Genomic DNA, 6,166 nt, shown 5'->3' on the forward strand with positions numbered 1-6,166 from the left:
TCAGCAAATCCTGTCAACTATTTCTTCAGAATATATTCTGGATCATGACACTTTTCTCCAATTCCACTTCTACCACCATAAGACCAAATCATCATTTCCTAGACTATAGAAATTGACCCATAATTCATTTCTGTCCTTCCACTCTTATTACCCTAAGTCTATTCCCCATATGACCACTAGAGTGGTCTTTTAAAATTATAGATCATATCACTCCTTTGTTGATAAATCTCTAGTGGTTCCCATCTCCCTCAGAATTAAATCTTATTTTTCCATCTTTCAAGATGGCGGGCGAAAAAGCCGAGAAGCCGGATACTAAGGAGAAGAAACCTGAAGCCAAGAAGGTTAATGCTGGTGGCAAGGCAAAGAAGGGTAATCTAAAGGATAAAACGCCAAAGAAGGGGAAGCCCCACTGCAGCCGAAACCCTGTCCCAGTCAGAGGAATTGGCAGATATTCCTGATCGGCTATGTATTCCATAAAAGCCATGTACAAGAGGAAGTATTCGGCAGCTAAATCCAGGATTGAAAAGAAAAAAGATGGAGAAGGTTCTTGCTACCGTTACAAAACCAGTTGGTGGTGACAAGAATGGTGGTACCCGAGTGGTTAAATTTCACAAAATGCCTAGGTATTATCCTACTGAAGATGTGCCTCGCAAGCTGTTGAGCCATGACAAAAAACCTTTCAGTCAGCATGTGAAAAAGTTGCGAGCTACCATCACTCCTGGGACCATTTTGATTATCCTCACTGGGCGCCACAGAGGCAAGAGGGTAGTTCTCCTGAAGCAACTGAGCAGTGGCTTGCTACTTGTGACTGGACCTCTGGCCCTCAACCGAGTGAGTTCCTCTGCGTAGAACACACCAGAAATTTGTCATTGCCACTTCCACAAAAATTGATATAAGCAGTGTGAAAATCCCCAAACATCTCACTGATGCTTATTTCAAGAAGAAAAAGCTGCATAAACCCAGACACGAGGAAGGAGAGATTTTTGACACAGAGAAGGAGAAATACGAGATTACAGAGCAGCGCAAGGTTGATCAGAAAGCTGTGGACTCGCAAATTCTGCCAAAAATCAGAGTTGTTCCTCAGCTTCAGGGCTACCTCCACTCTGTTTTCTCTCACAAATGGAGTTTACCCTCACAAATTGGTGTTCTAAATTTCTTACAAAGAAGCTAATTAAACAACTGATCCATTTCTATTGTGTCTTTTTAAATTTTTACCTGCCTGGAAGTGTGGTTTGACTTGGCCAGCTTGTGGGATCTTAGCCTCTGCTAAGAGGAGTGGGAGCTGAATGGGTGGTACCAGCTGTAGTGGAACCTTCTCTTTGTCGGCTCTGGACTAGCATTTAGCTCCCTTAGTGTCTGGCTTGTCACCCAGCACCCACCTGCATTTTTTTCCAGGTCATCATTGAACCAGATAATACTGGACTATGAGGACAGGAAACTGCCTTGCTCTTTAGGCCACAGACTTCCATTTCTCCCCCATTGGCTCAACTCTAAGTCCTTCCCCCATAATCATTGCCGTTAGTCTTGTGTATCTAGTTTTTTTGAAGTGTACACGGCAAATGAGTATAATGATTCACCATTTTTTAAGCCGAAAACCTTGTATACTGTATATACTGTTACACAGATAACAATGTGTTCTGGTCCTTCCATGAAGTCCATCTTCATTGATGTAAAGGCTAGTGTGCTGTTATATGGTATTTGGGTTTACATCATTTGTAAGTATATACAAAGTAGTAAATAAGCTCAAGTTTGCACACAGATGAGTATCAGGTAAGAATTATTTTTGGCTGAGTAAGTTTCTGCAATTTAATTTTAGTAGATTGTGCCAAACTGCCTTCTGTGGGGTTTGAGCCAGTTTATGCTCTTGTACAAGAGTGTCCGTTTCTCTATAAGCTCCCTTAAACATTGGGTTATCAAATTTGAAAATTTGAAAAAAAAATCTGCAAATTTGAAAGATGGCCCCTGTGGACTTTTTGAAGCTGCTTTTATTGACAATTCACATTAGGTGAGATTCATAATTAGAGTGTAGTTCTGTGACATCTGTGTGGTTTAGTTAAACGTTATCCCCACCTTAAAAGTTTCTTCAGGCTTATAAAATCAGCTCCCACTCCTGGCAATTCCTGATTAGATTTCTGTTCTGTGTTTTTGCTTTTTCTGAACGTTCTAGACAGTATGCTACTGAGCATAATATTACTGGATGTGCTCAAATTCACGGTTCTTGTCAGTTGTTGGTCCATTAAGTCCTTGTATCACTATTCTAAAATTCACACATTGAAAGACATTTGGGTTGTTCACAATTACTGGAGGTGATTAATAAAGCCACTATCAACATTAAAAAAAAAGAATTAAATCTGAACCCTTTACCATGACCTGTAGGTATCTGCACGGTCTGGTCCCTGGAAACCTCTCTCGCCTGACATCTTACCTTTTCCCTGACCTTACTCACTCTATACCAATCACTCTGTCCTCTTTGGCTGTTTGTTGAACATCTTGTATATGGCACCACTGCAGGGTCTTTTAAGTACCATTGTCTCTGCATGGCATAATTTTCTCCCAGATATCACTTCCTCACTTTATTCATCTGTCTGCTTAAATATGTTCTCCTCAAACAGGCTTTCCCCAGCCATCCTATATAAAACATTAAGCCTTCTCCGACCATACTTCATCTTCTTTTTAAAAAAATATTTTATTTATTTATGCATGAGAAACACAGAGAGGAGGAGAGACATAGGCAGAGGGAAAAGCAGGCTCCCTGCAGAGAGCCTGCTGCAGAACTCAATCCCAGGACCCTGGGATCATGACCTGAGCTGAAGGCAGATGCTCATCCACTGAACCACCCAGGTGCCCTACCATCTTCTTAATATATTATTTTTCTTTATAGTACTTATGAGATCAGAAGTTTTGTCTGACTTATTCACTGCTATAGCTCCAACACCAAGAGCAGTACCAGACACAAAGTAGTTCCTTAATAAATATTTATTTAGTGAGTGACTTAATCAGCAATGTTTCTTTGATGATTGCCCCATTGGCCTTACAGAAGTTCAGATGGTACCCAATGGAAGTTTTCATTACATCCATTGCACAGGTAAATTAAGGGGGAGGAACAAAAGAGATAAGATTTACCTAAGGATATCTTGTGAGTCTTTAACAGGCCCAATATAGGATTCCTATTTCCCGAAATACACATCAGCATCTTCCAAAGACACTTATCACTGCAGAGTGTTTTTGAGGGATATCTTTGCTTGGGCCCCAAGGCTGATTTCCAGAAGTTGATATTAACTTGATGAGATATTATAAGCATTGTGTTTTTGTTCACAAAAGCTGATAAATCAGTGAAATTTAGGAATACATCTTGATTAGTTAAAAACAAATTTTGGCAGCTGAGAGTGAAAAAAATAAAAATAGGCCCTGCATTTGTCTACCAGCTCCTTTTTGATAACAGAAATTATTATTTTGCATTATTCAAGACATGACAGTGTCTTCCACTAAAATAGAACCATTTTAAGCAGGAAAACCTGTTTCTTAATGAGAATGTGTTTGGAAAGGATCACTCTGGATACAAATAAATTACACGATAAACTAAAACCCTGGAGTGCCTGAGTGGTCAGTTGGTTAAACATCAGACTTAGTTTTGGCTCAGGTCATGATCTCAGGATCATGAGATCGAGCCCTATGTCAGGCTCCACACTAAATGTGGAACCTGCTTAAAATTATCTCTTTCTCCCTCTCCTTCTGCCCCTCCACCCCCACACATGCACACTTTCTCTCTCTTTCATAAATAAATAAATAAATAAATAAATAAATAAATAAATAAATCTTTTTTAAAAAGCCACAAAACCCTATAAGTTTAGCCTTTCCTTGAATTATCTATCTAGTATCTTTCTTTTCAATATCATGGCATTTATCCTCCTAAATTATTTTCCTGTTCTCCCTATAACCCTAGCACAAGGAGGACATAAAGAACTGTTTGCATTATAGAATTGGCTAACCTCTAAGCAGAATGGTTAAACAATTGCTCTTGGGTCATGCAGGATGGCAGTAGCAGCAACAAAATGACCACAACAGATTTCCAACCCAGCATTACAAGGCTCTTTGTGTGCACTGCCATTCCACCTTCACTATGCTTAAATTCAAGTGATAGAGTAACCATCAACCAATCAGGAGTTCTTGAGCACAGACTTTTTTTTAAAAGATCTTATTTATTTATTTATTCACAAGACACACACACACAGAGAGAGAGAGAGGCAGAGAGAGAAGCAAGTCCCAAGCAGGGAGCCCGACATGGGACTCGATCCTGGGTCCCCAAGATCATGCCCTGGGCTGAAGGTGATGTTAAACCACTGAGCCACCTGGGCTGCCCCTTGAGCACAGACTTGAGTTTCCACTGGTCTGGATTTGAATGCCAGCTTTGGCTTTTAGATGTAAATGTGGACAAGTCACTTTATTGCTCTGTGGCTCCATCCTTCATAGATAAAACAAGGATTATAAGAGGTGTGAATTGATTTGATACATGTCAAGAATTTAGCATAGTAACTATCATGTAGTATATACTGTATTGATGTTAATAATATAAAAAATATAAAAAAGATGTTAATAATAATATTTTTTTCTGATGGAGTATTCATTGTGTGACTGATACCACACTAGCCATTGGGATAAGAATTTAAAAGATCACATGAGTTACTATTAGGTATAGATACCACATGCTTCCTGCTCTGACCTTCACTCCTTCCTTCTCTTCTCTCCCCTTCCTCCACCTTGGGCAATTTGCCTGGAGTAGAAAGAGATTCCCTGTCTGAAAAAAAAACCAACCAAACAAACAAACAAAACAAACAAACAAAAAAAAAAAAAAAACAAACCTTGCACCTTGTAATAAATGAGAAACCCAACTTATTAAAAATTAAAAAATACTTAGGTTAAAAATATAAGTTCTACAGTAAGACTATTTTGGATCTAATTTCATCTCTGTATCTTAATAGCTGGTAATCGAGCAAATTTTGAAATTTTGATTCATTTTCCTTGTGTACAAAATGGTGACAACAACAATTTCACTGGCTTATAATAAGAAGCTGAAGGCAGATGCTCATCCACTGAACTACCCATGTGAAATAAACCACGTGTAAATCTTAGAATAATGATTGGCATATATCAAGGACTCAATGAAAATTAAGTGTTATGATTTTTATCAATGTCATCATTATTTATTATTCCTCATTTAATCTTTTTTTTTTCAAATATTTTGTTTATTTGAGAGAGAAAGAGAGAGAGAGAGAGAGAGAGAGAGAGAGAGAGAGAGAGAGAGAAGAGAGCATGACCGGGGAGAGGGGCAGAGGAAGAGGGAGCAGCAGACTCCCTGCAGGGACTCTGCTAAAGGCTTGGTCCCAGGACCCTGAGATCATTGCCTGAGACAAAGGCAGATGCTTAACCAATTGAACCACTCAGACACCCCATTCTTCATTTAATCTTAAATGGTTTTTGGCTCATAACAATCATTCAATAAATGTTAATTACTATCAGTATTATTATTGTTATAGTATCTGTTTCCTGTTGCTGCTATAACAAATTTCCAGTAACTTAGTGGTTTATGTCAAGAGGAAGATCTGACTACCAATCTCAAGTGAAAATTTCTACTGTATGGAGGAAGACAAAGACAATAAGAATGCCAGCCACCAGAAGCAGGATCTCAGACTTTGGTCCACGGCATCTTTTACAGCTTTGGAGATAGCAAGGAAGACTCATAATATAAGGGTACTGGTTGGAACAACACTTACTCTTAGTTATGATCTTTGTTTTACACTCACAAGGCTCCCCTTAACATTTCTTATATGAGTGGTTTAGTGGTCATGAATTCTCTTAACTTCTGTTTGTCTTGAAACTATCTCTCTTTCCATTCTGAATGATAGCCTTGATGGATAGGATATCCTTGGCCATATATTTTTCTCTTTCAGCACTTTGCCTATATAATGCCACTTTCTTCTGGCCTGCAAAATTTATCCCCAAAAAATCAGCTAATAGCCATAAGGGGTTTCATTTGTATTCAACTGCATTCTTTTGCATTGCAAACTTTAAAATTCTTTTTCACTTTATTTTAACATTTTAATTACTATGTGTCTTAGTATGGACATCCTTGGGTTGGGTTATTGGAGGAAACTCTATGCCTCCTGAA

The 6,166-nt window shown here is 38.6% G+C and overlaps 1 pseudogene; it reads left to right on the top strand.

Annotated features, from left to right (window-relative positions):
- The first annotated feature begins 281 nt into the window (after positions 1-281).
- Positions 282-1,151, top strand: LOC129518837 (60S ribosomal protein L6-like; annotated as a pseudogene).
- The last annotated feature ends 5,015 nt before the right edge of the window (positions 1,152-6,166 follow it).

Source organism: Nyctereutes procyonoides, unplaced genomic scaffold (genome assembly GCF_905146905.1).
Source record: "Nyctereutes procyonoides isolate TBG_1078 unplaced genomic scaffold, NYPRO_anot_genome, whole genome shotgun sequence".
NCBI classification, from domain to species: Eukaryota; Metazoa; Chordata; class Mammalia; order Carnivora; family Canidae; genus Nyctereutes; species Nyctereutes procyonoides.